General features: G+C 44.4%; 1 long non-coding RNA gene across 1 annotated transcript in view; it reads left to right on the top strand.

Moving 5' to 3' along the window:
* The window catches only part of LOC115084279, a 169,414-nt gene extending 148,466 nt beyond the window's left edge, over positions 1-20,948 (top strand). Inside the window, exon 3 of the long non-coding RNA XR_003854513.1 lies at positions 20,528-20,948. This is a non-coding gene — a long non-coding RNA (uncharacterized LOC115084279). The remainder of the gene's footprint in view (positions 1-20,527) is intronic.
* The last annotated feature ends 931 nt before the right edge of the window (positions 20,949-21,879 follow it).

The following is a 21,879-nucleotide window of genomic DNA, read 5'->3' as shown; positions in this document are numbered from 1 at the left end:
CAACATGGATTTAGTCAACGGAAGTCTTGCCTCACAAATTTGCTATATTTTTTGAGGGCATAAATAAATATGTGGATAAAAGTGAGCCAGTTGATATAGTGTTTCTGGATCTCCAGAAAGCATTTGACAAAGTCCCTCATGGGAGACTTCTTAGGAAATTAAAAGTCACGTATTGGGGGCAGCATCCTATTGTGGCTTGCCAACTGGTTAAAAAAACAGGGGGTACAGCTAAATGGTAAATTTTCCCAATGGAGAAAGGTGAATGGTGGAGTGCCCCAGGGATCTGTTCTGGGACTACTGCTTTATAATATATTTATAAACAACCTGGAAATGGAGAACAATAAGTGAGGTGATCAGATTTGCTGATTTCACAAAATTATTCAAAGTTGTTAATCACAAGACATTATGAGAAAATTGCAAGAGGACTTTGCAAAACTGGGACACTGGGTATGCAAATGGAAAATGAAATTTAATGTGGACAAATGCAAAGTGATGCATTTAGGGAAGAGTAATCCAAATTATGGCTACACAATACATGGTTCCACATTAGGAGTCACCACTCAGAAAAAAGATCTAGATGTCATTGTTGAAAATGTGTTGAAATCTTCTGTTCAGTGTGCAGCAGCCAAGAAAACAAATAGAATGCTAGGGATTATTAGTAAAGGAATGGAGATTAAAGCAGAGATTATCATTATGCCTCTTTCGCTCCATGGTGCGACCTCATCCTGAGTATTGTTCATAGTTCTGGTCACCACATCTCAAAAAAGATATAGCAGAATTAGAAAAGATACAGAGAAGGTGTGGCCAAAATGATAAAGGGGATAGAACAATTACCCTATGAAGAAAGGCTAAAGAGGTTAGGACTCTTCAGCTTGGAGAAGAGATGGTTGAGGGAAGATATGAAAGAGGTCTATAAAATGAGTGGAATGTAATGCGTAACAATTATTTACTCTTGGCGAAAAGTACAAAGACCAGGGGATAACTTGGTAATACATTTAAAAATATTAAGAGAGGGAGTCTGCTTGAGGAGTTTTAGTCGTTCGTGCCAGGAATTTGTGATGAGTTTAGGTCTAGCATGTGGAAAGGCTTTTGGATTTGCTGAAAGAGCAGGGAGCGCCCCCTTCACTACAGGCTGGAGAGCCATCTAGGAGGATAAGGTCCTTCACGCTAGAGGAACACCATCCTATCCTGGGGAAGCCCACAGCCACAAAGGAGAAGTTTCCCACTCTTCACTGGGGCCTGAAGGAAGGAAAAGGCCTTACTGGGGACCTGAGAGGAAAGAATTTTCTGTGAGACTTGTATTCAAGAGACATGAGAAGCGAGTAACTACCTGGAATCTGGGAAGCTGACTAAGAAGCTGTTTTTCTGTGTTTTGCTATTTTTTTCTGCCTTCTTCTGGACTGTGATTGCTTTTGGACTTTAAATAAATTCTTTTTTTTTTTTTTTTTTACTTCCGGGGATGATATCATCAGAACCGGGAGCGTAGCTTTGTAGCTCCGTGTTGCGTCCGTTGGTCTCAGACAGCTTCGACCTCTGTGCCTCACCTTTCTTCTTCCTCTCTCCTCAAGCCTCGGGAAGATGGCTGCTGCCGCGTCTCCATGCCGCCTCTCTCCGGCGTCCCCGGAACGGCAACTGCGAGGGTATTCGCCATGTTTCTCCTGAGGGCCTGCTAGGGTGCGTGCGCACACGCCACCCACATCTTTATCCACTTCATGGCGGGAACCTCGGGGGCGTCCCCTGAAAGTGACGTCACGACATCCGGGTATTTATCCTACCCTTCGTTGCTAACAAACTGAGTTAGCATTTGACCTACTTAGACCTACTTTGGGACTGATTGAACTCCTCCAGTCTAGCTACTCTGCCGCTGGAAGCTCTCTCTACTCTTCAGGGTTTCTCATCTCAAACTTGGGTACCCGCTCCTCAGGGGCCCTATGCTTTCTTTCAGGTGCTTATCTGGGATACCGGGTACTCACTCCTCGAGTGCCCACTCTCCCTGCCTTGGTTCCTACAATACAACTACTGCCTGCCAGGATATCCATATCTACAGCTGTGAGTAACTTAACATTGTCAGTCTGTCTCACCTTCAGCTCAGTGCTGGGAACATGCATCCGGGAAGTCCACCACCCTGCGCGGCAAACCTTACATCTAGTGTGGGACTGGCCTCTGCCGAGGACCCCTGGACTGTGCTACAAGATCATCTCACTACTGCCACCTCCTGGGCAGTACCATCAAGCTGTACAATAAATACCAACATTTGGTGTCTGTGTGTATATGAGTCTCCTCTAGTACTGCAGTTCCCCATGGGGCTCCTCCCAGTGGGAGTGGCCATCACCGCAGTGCCCAAGAATCCACGCCAACACCTCAAAACCATAACATTCCGTGGCCCCCTCTCTCAGTCGGTGTCAATCCTCTCTTTTGCCGGGGTCATTTCAGAGCATCTTTGTAGTCCCTGATAGTCCGAGGCGCGGGCAAGAAGAACGCCGCAATTTTGGGCCGTTTCGGCCACCTGGAGCAGTGATATGCGCCAGAAAAACGCAAGGCCTGTTAAGTCACACTGCAATCGAGTGCCCAAGATGGCGGCCAGGTCAGAGAGCGCGGGCCAGCTCGTGTCTGTGTCAGCAGACGCAATCCAGCAAATTTCAAAAGGTTTCTCTGCAGCTCTCGATGACAGGCTCCTTAAGTTGCAGGCAGCAGTGGATGACATAAAAGCATCCTTGGAGGGCCAGGCGCAGAGATTAGATCATGTGGAGCTCCGCATCTCTGACCAAGAAGACCAGCTAGCTTCAACCAGCAGGCAAGTGCAGGAGTTAAGAGACCAGCAGGTCTCATTAGTAGCCAAGTTACAAGATCAAGAAAATCGAAGTAGGAGAAATAACATTAAAATAGTGAGTCTGCTGGAGTCTGTGCCTGACAAAGAACTGTATGACTTTGTAGAGAGCTGGCTGCCTGGCAATCTGGGGCTAACTTTGTCAGCAAAACAAATCTGCTGTGAACGTGCTCACAGTGTGGGCCCTCTGCGAGAGGCCATCCTAGATCGGTGATGGCCAAGATCCTGAACTGGTCCCATAAAATGCAAATTATGAGAGCATTCAGGCAGCAGTCGGGTCTGGAATATCAGGGTCAGAAGATTTTGCTGTTCAATGATTTTTCTGCTGCTGTTGCGGCGCAGCACAAGGTCCTATCGCCAGCATGCACAGAGCTTCACAAACACGGCACCTCCTTTGCGCGCTTATTTCCAGCTAAATTGAGAGCCCACTATAATAATAAATCATTTTTCTTTTCTACTAAGGAGGAAGCGTCTGGCTTTTTGGCTACTTTGGAGCCTGCCAAAAACCAGTGATGGGCTCCTTTTTGTACCTGAGAGTTCAGTTGTAAGCCTTAGGTGGCTGAAGATACCTATATTTTCTCTTCATCTGGTCTGCTTTGAAAGGAGTCACCTGGGAGCTGTTATGAAGTTGGCTGTTTCATTTACCAGTTATGCACCCAGAGCGGGTTTTACATGTTCACTTCTGACTTTGTTAACAAGCGCTTTGGTGTGGGAGTTTTTGTAAGTACCTGAACTTTTGCCTTTGCACTGTTTTACAGGTTATTTCGGTAATGTGAAGGAATTTCTTGCACATGTACCTGTTGTTTATGAACAATATAAGGGGAATTGACACACTTATCCTACACTGTATTTGCAGTAATAGAAGAGTGGGGGGTTAGGGGGAAGTATCTGCACTGAAGCCCGCTTTGGGTGGGGGTGCGGTTTCTCTGTGTCTCTTGGAGCGAGCTGTTTATGTTTTCAGAGAATGGTGATATGTCTGTGGTGTGCATGGGTGTGAATAGGGTGTGTGAGTGTATTAAGGGAAAGGAGGGGGGGATATTCATGTTCCGCAGGGCCTATACATGCTTATCAGTGTTTTTACCTCTCATGAGGGATTTATCGCACATATCTCATGGCTCAGGCTGGGGGGCCATGAGATGGAGGACATTTGTTTTATGTTACAATCTGTGGTTTTTGTCCCTCTAAATAGCTGAAATGGTCTTGGTTAAGATAACGTCCATGAATGTGGATGGCATTCATTCTCCCATTAAAAGAAAAAACTTGTATCCTCCTTCTAACGCTTAAAAGCTCAGGTGGTCTTTTTACAGGAAACTCACCTGACTGATATAGAGTATAATAAATTGCGGAGAGAGTGGTAGGGTGTTGCTATTACTCTTCATACACCTCGCGGCTGACGGGAGTAGCGATATTAATACACAAGCAGGTACCATTTCAACTGGACAGAGTATTGCAAGATGTGGAGGGTCGCTACGTAGTGGTGGTGGGGACACTTTATCAGCAGCAAATAGCTTTCTGCAATGCATGCGCCCCAAATGTCTACTCTCATGATTATTTTGCTAACCTGGTGGGTATTTTAACTAAATTGCCTGATTGTGATTTAATAGTAGGGAGGGGACTTCAATACCGTCATGGACAAATTAATCGATTGTAAGCCTCTGAGACCTATGGGGCGTAATGACCAGCATTTGGGAGTTAATTACCTTTGTCAGGAACTACATTTGTTAGACATTTGGAGGATATTGCACCCAGGGGAACAAGATTTTACATTCTTTTCTCATCCACACTTCTCTTATTCCAGGCAGGACTATATTTTGATACCCGATAAATGTTTTCCCAAAGTAACAGAAGCCATTAAAGGGACTATCTCAATTTCGGACCATGCTCCCATCTCTGTTACTTTGCAAATAGGGGAAACCCCACCTCCAGCTTTTTCCTGGAGAGTGCCCCCCTCCAGCTTTTTCCTGGAGAGTGCCCCCAGACTTGGGCTGTGATGTGAATTTTCAGGAATATATCAAAGCAGGATGGGAGGAGTACATCAAATTTAATAATACCCCAGAAATTGATCCAACTACGTTGTGGTTAGCTGGGAAAGCAGTAATGAGGGGCAAAATTATAGTGTATGTAGCCAAACGAAATAAAAAGCGGAATGCAGAAATTCTGCGCCTCACTGCAGAATTGAAAAAATGCACAGGCTAAATTTGTGAGGGACTCCACTGAGGTGAATAAGCTTGCGGCAGACCATGTTCATCAAGCTCTGAATACTGCTTTACATCAAAGGGCTTCAGAATCATTACGGTATTTCAAATATCAACTATTTAAGCATGGGAATGTACCGGCAAACTCCTTGCTAACTTAGTAAGACCTAGACATCAAAATCATTTATAGCAGGGGTGAAGGGTAGTGATGGTACTTATTATACCACTCTGACTGATATTGAAGCTAGCTTTGTAGCTTATTATAAGTACGCTTCCAAACCGCATTCTCAGGTTGCTTCGGAGGCTTTTTTCCAATATTTCAATTGGCCTAGGTCAGTCGGAGATATGCTCCCGGCATTAAATTCTCCTATTGTGGACTCTGAAATTTATGCCATAATACAGAAACTAAAAAAGGGTAAGGCGGCTGGTCCCGATGGCCTCAGCAACGAGTTCTATAAAGCTCTAAAATTTTCACTGTTGCCGAACCTTACCTCATATTATAATTCTCTACTCGTGGATAAGCGCCTACCACAAGAAGAAAATTGTTTGACTATCATCCTTTTGCCAAAACCTGGGAGGGATCCGCAGGACATGGAGTCTTATAGACCTATTTCACTCATTAATGTAGACCTAAAAATACTTGCGGCTGTGATAGCAGCTCGGCTCAATAACATCCTACCAGATATAATACACTCCGATCAGGCAGGTTTTGTCAAACGCAGGCAGGGAGTCCAGAACGTGAGGCGTCGTATTGCCGCTCTTAGCTATCATTCATAGGAGGAAGCATTAATTCTTAGTTTGGATGCTGAAAAGGATTTTGACTCCCTGTCCTGGGAATGTATGTTTTGGGTACTCCAACAATATGGGATCACGGTGAATTTTGTTTCATGGTTAAAAGTCTTATATCAAAACCCCAGCACTAGACTTCTTATCAATGGGGGTCTGTTGGTCCCCTTTCCACTACAATGCGGGGTGTGTCCGGGGTGTCCACTTTCCCCTTTGCTCTTTGTTCTGGCAATAGAGCCTTTGGCCGAGAAGCTTGGACAGGATAAAGACTTTTGGGGGCTTAATTTGGGTGGACACCCCATAAAATTCTCAATGTTCATGGACGACATTATTTGTTGGTCGTCCTAGGCAGAGTGTGCCAATCATACTGTCTACATTTGCACAGTTCAAGGATATAGCAGGTCTCTGAATCAATTTCTCCAAATCAGAGGCCCTTGCCTTGCATCCACAACTCCCTGCATTCTGGATTGGACCCTTTCCATTTATGTGGGCACCTGGGAAGTTGAAATACTTAGGGGTTTGGGTGCCCAGAGAATTGAACGCGCTTTACGAGCTCAATGTAAAAGACACTCTGGTCAATATTGGGCAGCAGTTGCAGCCTCTTCCCCTTACTTTCTCTGGGCGATGTGCATTGATAAAAATGATGATTGTCCCTAAACTGTTATATAAGCTACATATGCTCCCTATTTGGCTTCAAATTGCTGACCTCAAAAGATTACAAGCGCGGCTGATTCCCCTCAATTGCCAGCAATGAGTGCAGGGCAGATCTAGGGTATTACCCTGTACAACTCGCCATACAAAAAAGATATTCTGGTTCTGAAGACATCTCAGTAAAAGCAAAACAAACTCCCTTTACTACCAGGAACAATAGCCTTCCTTATGAAAATGTATATCCTATTGAGAAAACACAACAAATAAGATTGATACAAATGCCTACATGCTAGTAAAATACCTCACCTCGGTCACACACCCAGAACTGAACCTTCACCAAGTACAGAAAAACCATAAATTATAAATATGGAGACAGAAACTGGAATGGAAAACCAAAAAAGCCACTCTGCATGCAGTGCGAAACTGGAGAAATGGAAAAAGAAATATAGCACTTAACAGACTCTCAGGATTTGCAATAATGCACACAAATTAACCCGCACAAAGTTACACCTGTATTATGGAACACACTCAAACAGTAACAACCCTATCTAAGAAATACAACTATTAAGCCAGGCCTTAAACACCAATACATTTCCTATTGGGAAAACAGAATAAGCCAAGCTGCTATAGAGCCCCACACAGAAATAATTGTAAAGCTATACTAAAAATGTTACAAAACAGCTGCTGAACAGAATAATATCCAACAATTAAAAACTCATAAAAATTATTAAAACATGTCCAAATATCAATAAAATATTTCAAAACAGCAGACATCACATAATACCCAATAATTAAAATGGCAGTCAATCAAGAAAAATAAATTTAAAAAGCCACCTTTACTTACCCTCTCCAGCAACTCTCCTACTCCTTTCCCTTCCAGGCCAAAAGCACTCACCAGAAGCAGCAAGGGCTGCTGAAGCTCTGTCCTCAGTCTTCTTCCTTAGTGCCCACAACCAGTCACTCATACACACATACCCCCAATTAGACACCACAACCAGTCTCAGTCTCTTTCATACCAGTCATCTTCCTGACCAGTCTCTCTCTCTCAATAACACTCATGCTCTCTTATATACAAGCTCTCAATTAACACACAAATGCTCTCACACCCATTCACACCAGCTCTCATCCAGGCTTCCATTCACATCCACACACAAGCTCTCACCCAAGCACCCATTCACACCAGCTCTCATCCAGGCTTCCATTCATACCCACACACACAAGCTTTTACCCATTCATACCCACAAACACACAAGCTCTCACCCATTCACACCCACAGACATAAGCTCCCATCCATTCACACCCACAGTCACAAGCTCTCACCATGCATCCATTCACACCCACAGACACAGACTCTCACTTAGGCACCCATTCACAGACACAGACTCTCACTTAGGCACCCATTCACACCCTCAGACACAAGCTCTCAACCATGCATCCATTCACACCCACAGACACAAGCTCTCAATTAGGCACCCATTCACACCCTCAGACACAAGCTCTTACCCAGGCACCTATTCACACCCTCAGGCACAAGCTCTCAACCATGCATCCATTCACACCCATAAACACAAGCTCTCACTTAGGCACCCATTCACACCCACAAACACAAGCTCTCACTTAGGCACCCATTCACACCCACAAACACAAACTCTCACCAAAAACACTTCTTCCTTCCTTGCAGGGATGGGCTCCAGTTCCACCACGGCTTTACTCCGGCGGGCCTTCTTTTTTCGGTGCCACTGGGTTGGGCTCCCATGGTGGCCTCGGTCGGGGTCCAGTTTCCTCTTTGCCGCTACGGGAATGGGCCCCCCCTAGTGACCTTGCTTCGTCGGGGTCGGGTTTTCCTCATCACTGCTACAGGGATGGGCTCCCGTAGCGGCCTTGCTTCGTCGGGATTCGACACTGCCGTTCCTCTCACCCCTTCCCCAGGCTATGCGATGCCTGCCTCACCGGCCAATAAAAGGCTTCCTCCCTTCTTCCTACTCCCACTGGCAGGTAGAAGGGAGGAGGCTTCCGATTGGCCTGTGCAGGGGCAGGCAGAATGAAGGAGCTTCCCATGGGGCAGTGGGGGTAGGAAGAAAGGAGGCTTCCAATTGGCCCACGGGGGCTGGAAAAAGGGAGAAGGAAAGTACACCGGGGCAGTGGGACACCGGGAGACGCGATACACCTGCCGGAGTTAGTAGACACACTGGTGTGTCGCGACACACCGGTTGAGAAGCACTGTCCTAAAGCACAGGGAGGACTGGGAATGCCATATTTCCGAATCTATAACTTGGCCTGCCAACTACGTTTTATTGAGGAATGGATAATTGATGCCTATAAATACTGCGAAGAAGGGCTGTTGAAGCGTATGACCTTCCCCTGGGCTCCCTTATATCTTGTACAGGCACTGGCGGGTACAGTGCAAATGCTGGACACTCCCAAGAGTTTCCTTTCTCCATGCCGAAAGGCCTGGCGGTGGCTGCGCAGTCATTATCGGCTGCAAAGCCCCTTTTTGCTTTTAACCCCATTAGTGGGTAATTATGATTTCCAGCCTGGGATGAGTACAAGTGGGGTGTTCAAGACCTGGGCGCAACGTGGGTTAATGTATGTCTTTCATTATTTTGAGGAGGACGTGCCTCGAATGTTGGAATATGAGACTATGGTCATTAACTATCAGCTACAACCTAAGTTTTTTTTTGCATATCTTCAAATGCGCCATTATTTGCAAACCTTCCACTGGCGTCCCAAAGACTTCTTGCGGGAAGCGGCTTTCACTAGGATCTTATTTGAAACTGCGTATTCACAGAAATAATTGTAAAGCTATACTAAAAATGTTATAAAACAGCTGCTGAACAGAATAATATCCAACAATTAAAAACTCATAAAAATTATTAAAACAACTGCTGATTGGCCTGATTAAAACCACATTGCCGGCACCACATCTCGAATCTTTGGCCTCTTACTGGACGCAATTGAGCACAACGGACATACCTGCTACATTCATAACATCGTGTTTCACTTTCCTTCATAAACAACTGGCAGATAGTGGTCTACTGGATCTTTATTTCCAGATCCTACACCATGCAGTCTTTGACGACATGTGCCGGTTCCAGATGGGCCGCCTTTCTTCTCCCCTCTGCATTGTGTTCCAAGGAAGATGGCACAATGACTCACCGGCTACTTTTTTGTCCGACTGTGGAGTATTTTTGGACTCAGGTGTTGGGCTGTATCGCTCAATGTATTAAGATACCACTCAAACTGTCGATAACAATCTTACTGGCTGGGATACGAGTGCTGTCGGACAGATGTACTAAGGCACAGGACCGATTTGGAAAGATCATTATCCAGCTAGTATGCAGCACAATACTTGCACTATGGATTGACCCCTTAGCCATGCCCACAATTGTGGCTTGGCACCATCATATGATGGGATATGATGCTGCTGGAGCAAATGGCTTATATAAGATCATCAACGCCAGTGGATAAGTATGCTGAGTGTAGCAGGCTGCTTTGCCTATGACCAAGTCTTGAGAGGGACTATATTGCGCATTTTTATTAGTCTTTGATAGTATTTTTGAATGGGGGACCTGGGCCTTCTGGGTTCAGGGGGGGGGGGGTGGTAGTGTTAGACTGTAGGTGTGAATGTATGTATGGATAGGAATGACTGTGAAACAAATGGTATGACTGTTTGGTTGAGAGTTTGGGTTGGAAAGGGGTGATATGTGTGGGCTATAGGGGTGGAAGAGGGTGTTAAAATAAAGATTTGCACAACATCTGTTGTTTTGGTTGGTCGGTTGTTGGCCTCATTTTGATATGCCTTTTTGTACTTTTGAAACTGCACATCTTTGCAATAAAGATGATTTTGCAAAAAAAAACAAAAACTAATAAGACAAAATATTTTTTTACTCAACGCATATTTAAGCTCTGGAATTCGTTGCCAGAGGATGAGATGAAATCTATTAGTGTAGCTGCATTTAAAAAAGGTTGGACAAATTCCTGGAGGAAAAGTCGATTAACCATTAAGGTAGTATTGCAGAAATCCACTGCTTATTCTTAGGATAAGCAGTATAGAATCTATTTTTCTCTTGGGATCCTGCCAGGTACTTATGATCTGGATTGGCCACTGTTGGAAACAGGATACTGAACTCAGATCTTTGGTCTGACCCAGTATGGCAAGCCTTATGTTCTTAGGCCATCATGTTCAGTGTCACAGTCCCTGTTACTCCTTCAGAGATCCCCTGTACTTGTCCCATGCTTTCTTGAATTCAGATATTGTCCTTGTTTCCACTGCCTTCATTGGGAGGCTGTTTCATCCATCCACCATCTTTTCTGTAAAGAAATATTTTGTGAGATTACTCCTGAATTTCTCCCTTTCACTCCTTTTCCCATGAACCCTTGCTCCAGAGCCTTCTTTTCCTTGAAAGAGGTCTGTCTCCTGTGCATCAGTACCTTGGAATTATTTAAATCTCTCTCATATCTCCCTTATCCTGTCTTTGCTCCTGCATAGGAGTGGCCAACCAGCGTCTCGCAAGCCACATGTGGCTCTTTGGAGCACAAACTGCAGCTCATGAGGGAAATCCACTGTCTCCTCTGCTTACTGTACATTGCAATTCTCTCCCCTTCTCAGCAGCCAGCTTTTGGGCAGAAGTTGTAAGTTTACAACTTCTACAATTTACAATTGTACAGATGTACTAAGGCACAGGACCGATTTGGAAAGATCATTATCCTGCTAGTATGCAGCACAATACTTGCACTATGAATTGACCCCTTAGCCAAGCCCACAATTGTGGCTTGGCACCATCATATGATGGGATATAAATTGTAGAAGTTTACAATTCTAGACAGAAGTTGTAAGTTTACAACTTCTGTCTAGAATTGGCTACCGATAAAGGGTGGAAGATCACAGCTTGCAGGGGCTGTCTGCCTTCATTTCTGCCTACCCCTCCCCAAACAATGGCTGCCAGCAGAAGCCATTCTGTGGTGGCCAAAGGCAAGGTCTGCTGGGCAGCTGCAGAGCCCATCCTGCAGTAGCCAAAGAAGAAACTCAGTAGGCTGCCATGGAGTCCATCCCCTGATGGCTGAAAATGGGGCCATCACGGAGCCCATATTGCGACATCCAAAGATAAGGCCCTGAGAAGAGTGCATGTGTGAGAGAGTGCTTTTCTGTACATGTGTGTGAGAAACTACCTCTGTGTGTCTGTGAGAGAGTGTTCAGTGTATGTGAGAGTATATGAAGAGGAATGAGGGAGCAAGAGCCTGTGTGTGAGAGAGGGGGAGTATATGGGAGAGAATGTTTGAGAGGATAACCATGTGTGTGAGAGGATAAAGTTTATGTGACCCTTCTCCCCCAATCCACAATAACCTCAGAATGACTGGAAATCAAAACATTCCAGATATGGAAAGCAGGAGATTTTAGTATTTATTTTTGGGTGGTGGTTTATGTTTCTGTTTTGAAATTTTTATTGATGTTTGAAGAAATAATAAAACAAATTTATGAGTTTAATTATTGGATGCTGTATTCAATAGCTGTTTTGAAATATTTATTCTTTATATTAGTATGGTTTTACTATTGTAAAGACAATGAGAATCGGACGATCAGACGAAGCCCTTTATTTCAATGCCCGACTCTGGCCGAGTTTCGCTCATAGAGCTGCCTCAGGGGGCAATTCAATTAGCAGGACTTAAAATATGCCTGCAGGGCTGCTGTCACACTGTCACAATGTCACAATATCATTAGTACCTGCAGACCGCTCTGCCATTCATCCTGCTAATTGAATTGCCCCTGAGGCAGCTCTATGAGCGAAACTCAGCCAGAGTCGGGCATTGAAATAAAGGGCTTCTTCTGATCGTCCGATTCTCATTGTCTTTACTGTATCACAGCCAACTGGATCGGCTTCCGATTTGATTTTTGGTTTTACTATTGTGAATGATTTATATTTCTTGATTTTATTATATTTTATGATGAATGGTGATAATTCCTTTTCTATTGTTGCACTGCATAATACATTCAGGCTTGTTGAAGTCTCCGGTTTAGTTTCTGTCTAAAGGTTTCTATTTCTTCTGTTGGTGATGGTCTGATTCTGCATGTGGGGAGGTATTCTGCTAGAACAGGCATGGTCAACCGGCATCTCGTGACCTTTATACACTAGCTGTGGCACCAGTGAGTCTCCTGGAGAGTGTAGGTTCCAAGAATTGGGTGGGAATTGGAAAGGAAGGGGGATGCCGTAGCAAGCCAGAACTTTAGTTAATCTGGCAGTACATGGGAGGGGTTCTCAAGGAGTGAGCACATGAGCAGCAGCACAAAAGCAAAATGTGTATGTGTGTGTCGTTGTGTCTGTGAGAGAGAGGGTTAGTCTTTTCTTTGTATGGGGTGGGGTGTGGGGGGCAAGGCAACTCTCTATCTCTGTGAATTCTGGTTTTGTTGCTCTTGATATATGAAAGTTGGACACCCTTGCTTTAGAGTATATGTTTATATCTGTAACTCTGTCTCCATATGCCATACATTGTGACTGTTTTAGGAGCCACCCTCTGACCAGACCCCATCTGGTCTATAGCCTTTTGAATCTGCAGTCTCTGGGGCAATATTGCCTCCTTTTGTTTCTTGCTTATCTTTCCTTTCCCTAAGCACCCAAGCATCCTTCTGGCTTTTGCTGTCATTTTATCCATCTGTGGCCTCCTTGAGATCATCATCAGTTAAGAGTGCCCCCCCCCCCCCCCCGATCCAACTCTTGTTTCATTCATAGAAAAATGTCACCTATCCCAGGGCTTCCAAGACTGGGTTGTCACAAGTACCTCAAAAGGTAGTGCTCCTCAGATACTACCAGCAGCAGTAGTAATAGAAGTCACCATGAGGTTGGTGAGCCAGCGTGCATGCACAGGTCCTGCAGTAGCCCCACCCTCGCATGAGTTTCTGTGGTAACAGAAAGCCCTGCACAATAGGGATGTGCAGAGGGACGCCATACGTTGCATTCGTGATTCGGATTCGTCGGGGAGCAGATATGTTGCATTCGGCCGTATGGCGCCCCGATGCGTTAATACGGCGATTTCTATTTGTGTGCCAGCTAAAATTTGAATTAACTACAACCCCCCACCCTCCTGACCCTCCAAAGACTTACCAAAACTCCCTGGTGGTCCAGCGGGGGGTCCGGGAGCTATCCCCTGCACTCACACCCTCGGTGCCGGTTTCATCATGGCGCTGATAGCCTTTGTCACAGGGGCTACCGGTGCCATTGGTCAGCCCCTGTCACATGGCCATCGGCGCCATCTTGTGCTCCTACCATGTGACAGGGGCTGACCAATGGCACCGGTAGCCCCTGTGACATAGTATGGGCAAAGGCTATTGGTGACAATTTTGAGTACTGGCATCATTCGGCCGGAGTGCAGGAGGTCGTGCCGAGACCCCCAGGGACTTTTGGCCAGCTTGGGGGGGCCTCCTGACCCCCACAAGACTTGCCAAAAGTCCAGCGGGGGTCCGGGAGCGACCTTCTGCACGCCGGCCGTCCGATGCCAGTACTCAAAATGGTGCCGATCGCCTTTGCCCTCACTATGTCACAGGTACCGACGCTCGGCCTCTGTGACATAGTGAGGGCAAAGGCGATCTGCTGCCAGTATTCAAAATGGCGCCAATCGCCTTTGCCCTCACTATGTCACAGGGGCCAACCGTCAGTACCTGTGACATAGTGAGGGCAAAGGCGATAGGCGCCATTTTGAGTACTGGCATCGGACGGTCGGCGTGCAGGAGGTCGCTCCCGGACCCCCGCTGGACTTTTGGCAAGTCTTGTGGGGGTCAGGAGGCCCCCCCCCCAAGCTGGCCAAAAGTCCCTGGGGGTCCAACGGGGGTCCCGGAGCGACCTCCTGCACTCCGGCCGTCCGATGCCAGTACTCAAAATGGCGCCGATAGCCTTTGCCCATACTATGTCACAGGGGCTACCGGTGCCATTGGTCAGCCCCTGTCACATGGTAGGAGCACAAGATGGTGCCGATGGCCACGTGACAGGGGCTGACCAATGGCACCGGTAGCCCCTGTGACAAAGGCTATCGGCACCATGATGAAACTGGCACCGAGGGGATGGTTCCCGGACTCCCCGCTGGACCACCAGGGAGTTTTGGTAAGTCTTGGGGGGGGTTCAGGATGGTGGGGGGTTTGTTTAAATTTTTATTTAGGTGGCCGTATAATTCGGGGGGAGATTCGTGTATTCGTGGGGAATCGCGATACGTTTCGCTTCCCCACAAATACTACGAATAGTGCAATATACGTTGCGGATCGCCAATACGGCGAAAACGAATGCACACCCCTACTGCACAAGGAGGGATTGGGGCTATTGCAGGGCCTGTGAGCTTGCACTGGATCGCAGATCTTGTGCGGACTTTCATTACTAATGCTGTTGCCATTTGCAGATCACCATTGGACTGTGGACCAGCCATGAGGGGAAGGGTGGGCTGAATGTGTACAGACCTGTGGAGATTACCATGGCTCCTCTATTCTCACCCACCACTGAACCTACCCAAGTAAAAAATGGTGCCCCTATCATCAGCCTGCCCTCTCTTCCCACCAGTTGACATCTAACTTTGGCCTAGGGCCGCAAGGAAAATATTTCTGCTGACCCTGGCTTGGGGATGTTTGGAGGAGGGACTTTTTGAAGTGAGAGATCAGATGTAGGAAGAATTTAAGAGTTGGATCAGTGGGAGAGGGATTGGCTGTGGGGGAATGACAGAAGAACCTGGGGGATGCAAGAAAGATGGCAGTGAGGATATCAGTTGGGGGGTATGTGAGAGAAGAGTTGGAGGGGAGGTTGAGAGGTGAAAGAGGGGATGAGGCATGGGGTGAAGGAGGGATGACAGCGGATCAATTGGAGGTTATAAAAATGACTTGGAGGTGAGAGAGGTTCAGCTGAGAGAATGCAAAAAGGGTTGGAAGGGGGTGAGAGAGAGTCTGGGAAGGTGAATGGAGCTGGGATATGTTAGAGGGGAACAATTGGAGGGATAGAGGTTGCGTGGAGGTCCTTTGGAAGGTGATGGAGAGTGAGATAAAGGATCAACTGGAAAGCATGGAGATTGAGAGGGGGGATCAGTTGGAGTGCAGGGAATGTGAGAATGGAGTGATTGTTGGAGGTAAACCACACCCCTGTTAATTTGGTTTCCTCTGGGGTCATGGGGATCATTGAATTTTCAAGTGCTAAAATGGGGTCACATTGGCTAAAGGTTTGGGAAGCCCTGCACTATACTGTATCTCTCCCTTGGGTTTTTGAAACCTAAATGCATAACCTTGCATTTTGTAGCATTAAATCTTAGCTGCCAGACTCGTAGGCAACTCCAGTCCTGGAGTGCCACCAACGAATGTGGTTTTTAGGACATCCACAATGAATTATGCATGAGAAGCATACACTGCTTTGAATTTATGCAAATCTATCTCATGCGTATTCATTGTGAAAGTTCTAAAAAAAAACCCAAAAAAACAGACCTGTTGGTGGAACTTGAGCATGGAATGGCCTGTCTCTACTTAGCAAACCAAAAAAAGAACTATCCTAATTTCCACTCTTATAAATAATTGTCCGAAAAGGAAATAATATTGGAAAATATTTCACAGAATACCGCTCCCAAAGATTTTTGTCAACAACCTTTTTGTTAAATCTATGACCGCATCATCAAGCCTGACAGCGTGCTCCCTGTATATTCAAAGTGGGGGCCGCCCGGACTTCTAATCATCTGCGGCATTCATTTTCTATTTTTGCTGGGTTTTTTTTACATTTCTTATATTATTTTTACTTTTTTATCTAGTAATTCTGAAAACAATTTTCTTATATATCCTTGTATATGTATGTAAGAATTGTCATCCCTTTTGTGAGTCTCAGAACAGCTCGACAAACGGCCGAAGTTTCGCAGAACAAGCTGCTTCGTCAGGAGCTGCAGTTCATAACCAACTTTTGAATAAGACAGCGATACTCTTCCATATATGTATATTCAACTTTTCTCTGTCAAGTGAATTCCTATATGAGAACAATTAAACAGGAATTAAATGTAATTTTGTGAAGAAAACTTGATGCTTACATCACAACGAGTAATGATGTGTATTGCTGGGATTGGACGGGGTTTGTTTATAAGCCGACGTCTGATGCTACAGTGGTCTCTGTTCCTTTACTGAAATAAGTTTCAAGACGATGTTCGTCCAGTTTGAAGGTTTGACTGTTTGCCGACCACAGATAAGTAACAGAAATATGCATATATAAGAGATTTTACATCATATTAATTGTTCTCATATAGGAATTCACTTGACAGAGAAAAGTTGAATATAAATATATGGAAGAGTATCGCTGTCTTATTCAAAAGTTGGTTATGAACTGCAGCTCCTGACGAAGCAGCTTGTTCTGCGAAACTTTGGCCGTTTGTCGAGCTGTTCTGAGACTCACAAAAGGGATGACAATTCTTACATACATATACAAGGATATATAAGAAAATTGTTTTCAGAATTACTAGATAAAAAAGTAAAAATAATATAAGAAATGTCAAAAAACAGCAAAAATAGAAAATGAATGCCGCAGATGATTAGGAGTCCGGGCGGCCCCCACTTTGAATATACAGGGAGCACGCTGTCAGGCTTGATGATGCGGTCATAGATTTAACAAAAAGGTTGTTGACAAAAATCTTTGGGAGTGGTATTCTGTGAAATATTTTCCAATATTATTTCCTTTTCGGACAACTGTCTCTACTTAGACCATTCTTCAAGCATCTCTAGAGATTTTGTCATGTTTTCCATCCCTTCCTGGGTGTCTGCTGTGTTGCAAATTTAGACATCCTCTGCAAAAAGACAAATCTTTCCTAATAGTCGTTTCACAATAGGACTAGGTGTAATAAGAACAGGAAGATGTTTTCTGATTTGAATATACATTGTGTTTAAATTTGCTTTGAATGTGTGTCTTTGCTGAGGGTTCAGGAAATCTGGATTCACAAAATAGTAAAAATCTTGACTTTTACATACTTGTACTGGAAATGCCATGAAGTAAAATTTGTTGTAAACAGTACCCAGACCTTGTTTCAGTTTAATGTTCTGATTGAGATGATCTACAATTGGAACCATCATATACACAAGATCTCAGTATGCACAGAGTTCATCAGTTATAATAAGTTGTCCCATGCAGTTCATTTTTGTGTTTATTGTGCAAATTAAATACTTTCCACTACCATTTCATCATCTTAGTTCATTCATTTCATTTATCTATTGTAGGAAACCATCCCACAATTGCAGGTCTCTTCTTAAATAAGAATTGCCTGACACAGTTTGTTTCGATTTCTGCATCAGGGGTTCCATATTTATTTTTTCACGCATAGTTGCCACAGCATACTTCATTCTAAATTGTATCTTGCACACAATGACAGTTTTTAAAGAAACACCGTCATTAGACACTTACATTAGTCTTGCTGCCTTTTTATTCAATCTGTCCCAACCAACAGATTAATCATTAGGAGCAGTGAGAAAAAAGATTGTCGAAATATGATTAATTGAACATTGGAGCTGTGTATGCACGGAGAGTGGAAGCCCCAGAGGATGTATATTGTAACTTTTTTACATCGTATGTTCAGAGATCTTAGATGGTTAATTTTAGACCAAGTAATTTTAGATGAGTAAGGTAGGGAACCATGTATGTTAACTAAATCAGATTGAGCAGCAGCAGATTTTACTGCTCCAAATGGCCACAATTACCTCAATACTGAATTGGATTGGAACACCTTGATTTAAATCCTGAATAATTGAAATCAAGGCGACCAGGCCTTGGATTAAGAGTTAGTTAAAAATCCACCTGTGTGGATTTATTAATAAATACAGAGGTGGAGAAAATATTCTCCCTGTTAGTCTGTATATGAGAAATTGACATCACAGAGGGAAAACCCTGCAAAGATCTATATTTTCATTCAGTGACCCAACATATCCAGTGAAATGTTATGGAAGGCATAGCCTCAGTATATGGCAGGTCAACAAGGGAAGAAAACTAGTCTGATTGGAGGATAGCTAAGTAACATGACAGCAGGACCAAACTGTTGTTTTGTGGTGGTATTTAAAACTTCTCATTGTGTGCTTGATACCTTTTAGAATGAATATGTTGTAGCAATTATGAGCAAAAATAACAAGTATGGAAACCCAGATGCAAAAAAAATATACATGGAATCATGTGACTCGGAGAAGTATTTTCTACTTTATTTGTACAATACATGAATGATATAAGAATGAACTGAGAAGATGAATAAGTAGTGGGGAAGTATTTGCATGATAAAAACACACATGAACTGCATGGGATAAATGATTATAACTGAGGAACACAGTTCAGGCCTAGATCCTGTGCATATGATAGGAAATCTCAATCTGAATATATAAAATTGAAATTAAAGTCTGGTACTGTGTTTAAAATTATTTAGCATATCTTTTGGTGCTAGACTTTTCAAGCAAAGCTTAATGTTTGACCATATTTTGATATTTAATGCTAAAAAATTAATTTTTAGAAATAACTCCGCGTGTTACTCTTACCACATGGTGCTTTCTTGGTTGACAAGCAGGGTTGAATTAGCCATGATACGTGGGGAGTCCCAAGCTGAGAGCTGTGGAACATTTAATAAATAAGCATCCCACATCCCACTGTGGAGACTAGACTACTGTGTGAACAGGCTATGCAAAACTGCTTGTCAGAGGTTATTGTTGCTCCTTTAGAAGTTATCTAGACAGTAATGGGATGCAAAGGTGTGCACTACTGACCAAGTTGCAACTTTGAATCTCACCATAAATGATCTCTGTAGTCAACAGGATGAATTAGCCATGCTAAATACCTGCCCATCTCCCTGGAGAGTTGGTGACCTAGCTAGATTTAGCTCTAAAATGAACAGAGAGGGTTCACAAAGCAATGCCCATGCAGGAACTTCCACACATACTCAGAAGAGCAAAAACTCTGCTAGGTGAGAGAGAAGTTTGTTCGATGCCGCAAGATGAGATCACTCATATTTCATGGCTAATTTATCCTGCTGTCTATGGAGAATATGGCTTACAGTAGGCAAACTTGCTTTATTTTGGGTCATTGTAAATCTGTCTAACTCACTGTTTCTAGCCCAGTCTTTGAGAAAGTAGTCATGTGCGGTAGGGGTGATAAAACCTTCCAAAATTTCTGATTCTGGCTTTTCGTGCATGTGTGTAAAGTGTTACATATTTTGGAAGCCTTTGCATGCTTGAAAAGGCCAAACTGAGTGATCAGTTTGGCCAGTCACTTTTTCTCACTATAGGAAATCTTTGTATGCAACTGATTGAGATTTTAATTGGACTGTAAGTGATATATTTGGACTTCTTACAGTTGCTCTTATCACTTAATATTTGGTATTAGGCATCTTGTTACTGTTCTGATGAAAATGAAGTATAAAAACCAATTTGAATGTTTTCCTTCATGTACTATATTTTCTTGTGGTGAGGGACAGCTTCATGAGAATTAGTGTTGATAGGAGGTATCATCTGCATTAGGTAAAACAAGAGCTAGGCAGCATGTAAAGGAAACATAATAGTTTATATAGGAAAACCAACATCTCTTACACTCTTTGATTGTCTTAAAAATCTAACATAACTCTCAAATAAAGACTGATAATTTTCAGGGATTATTATTGAGCAAGTCTCAGAGTCTGACAGGTGCTTCAAGTTAACAGCAGTGCTTACATCCTTTTGTTGTCAGCTGTAGCAGTACTGTGAAACCATTTTGCAGCCATATCTACTGGCAACAGAAAGAAGCGGATACTGCTGGAAAGCTCAGAACCCAGTAGAGTCTTCATGATTTGCCCAGTAATCCTGAAAATCATCAGCCCTGCATGTACTTTTACACTAGTGCTTATAAATCATGTTTTTATTTTCCCTGTCTACAAAGCTTCGTATGCTTAATGCAATACAGTGCTATCCCGAAATACATTTTGAAAAATGTTTTTCTCTTATGATGTTTAATTTTTTTCTTTTATTCATTACATAATGTTCCAAGCAATGTTGGCTGAAATTAGTTTTGTACCTTGTTTTGAAAACCATTGTTCCATCATTCATTGATAAAAATATCATTCTTTTTTGTACATATAGAGCGGAATTAGAGAAACATGGTTACAAGATGGAGACCTGATAGCTTTAAAGGAAAATTGAAGCATGGTAACAGGAAACTTACTGCATGTGGAGAAGATGCAAAAGAACCAGAAAAATTACATACAAAATAAGCAAAGATTATCACCATCTGTATGCCTATTTGTGTTTTGTTGTATAAACAGATATTTAGATAGGCTTTTTGTTAAGCAAAGCAATTATATCTTTATCTGTTAATTTAAAGTATTATAGTGAAGTCAGCTAATACACATTGTACATGCAAAATGTTTCTTTTAGCCAAGTTCGTAATTATGTAAATCAATAGCTTAATTGAAATTGCAGTAGTTTAAAATGTTTTTTTTCCTATAGATGTATTTTGTAAATTAAAATAACATGTTTGAAAATAAAATGGCTTTCCAAGTTTTGTCTGCATCTTTTTGTGTGTGTGTGCATATAGCAGTTTAAGACCCAAGGTGGTGGAAATAATTATGGAAAAATATCGATGGTCAAAATGATTTAGGGTTGGAAAATATTTTGCTAATTATCTACCTTATAAATGGCCTGTGACCGACGGCCCGCAAATGCGCAGTAGAGCGCAGCTCTACTGCGCATGTGCGGGCAAGGATGTCGATCAGAAAAAAAAAATGGCGGTGGGGCCGCAGGAGCGGGAGGAGAAGCAAGCGGCGCCGCGCGCAGGCGTGCCGCTGCTTCTCCTCCCCAGATCTGCCGGCAGATCTCGGGGGGGGGGGGGGGGGTGTCACTCCCGCGCCCCCCCCACCGAGATCTGCCGGCAGATCTCGGGGGGGGGGGGGGGGTGTCACTCCCGCGCCCCCCCCACCGAGATCTGCCGGCAGATCTCGAGGGGGGGGGGGGGGTGTCACTCCCGCGCCCCCCCCACCGAGATCTGCCGGCAGATCTCGGGGGGGGTGTCACTCCCACGCCCCCCCCCCCGAGAGCTGCCGGCAGATCTCGGGGGGGGGGGTGTCACTCCCGCGCCCCCCCCCCCGAGATCTGCCGGCAGGAGCGGGAGGAGTTAATGGAGCCGGGTGAGGGTTGCGGGAAGTCGCGCTTACGGCGCCGGGAGGAAATGGAGGTGGGTGAAGGGAGGGAGAGGGGGACTGAGTGAGTGGGAGGGAGGGAGGGAGAGGGGGACTGAGTGAGTGGGAGGGAGGGAGAGGGGGGACTGAGTGGGAGGGAGTGAGGGAGAGGGAGGGTGGAGAGGAGTGGGGAGGGGGGTGGTGAAGAGTGAGGGGAGAGAGAATGAGGGGGAGGTGAGAGACAGAGGGATGTAGCCCGTTTTAACGGGCTTTACGGCTTGTCTTGTATAAAAGATTATGGTAATTAAACTACTGTAA

This window comes from Rhinatrema bivittatum, chromosome 2, assembly GCF_901001135.1.
Source record: "Rhinatrema bivittatum chromosome 2, aRhiBiv1.1, whole genome shotgun sequence".
Taxonomy (NCBI): domain Eukaryota; kingdom Metazoa; phylum Chordata; class Amphibia; order Gymnophiona; family Rhinatrematidae; genus Rhinatrema; species Rhinatrema bivittatum.
Note: the sequence above shows the minus strand (reverse complement) of the source record. Positions and strands in the feature narration are given on the sequence as shown.